Below are 202 nucleotides of genomic sequence, written 5' to 3'. Positions count from 1 at the left end.
GTGTGTGTGCACGCGCGTGCCCTGGCCCGCGGGTGCGCTTCCTGGGGTTGGCGCGCCTGTCGGTGTGCGCTGGGCGGCCCCGGGAGTCTGCGATTGCCAGCAGCAGGCTGAGAACGCGGCGCCCGAGCTCGCCGACGCTGATGGGCAGCGCGGGGTGAATGAGCGCGCGTGGAGCGGCACCGCGGCGGCCGCGGCTGGGCGC

This window comes from Chinchilla lanigera, unplaced genomic scaffold (assembly GCF_000276665.1).
Source record: "Chinchilla lanigera isolate Chin_1 unplaced genomic scaffold, ChiLan1.0 scaffold00078, whole genome shotgun sequence".
Taxonomy (NCBI): Eukaryota; Metazoa; Chordata; class Mammalia; order Rodentia; family Chinchillidae; genus Chinchilla; species Chinchilla lanigera.
This window is presented reverse-complemented; position numbering follows the sequence as displayed.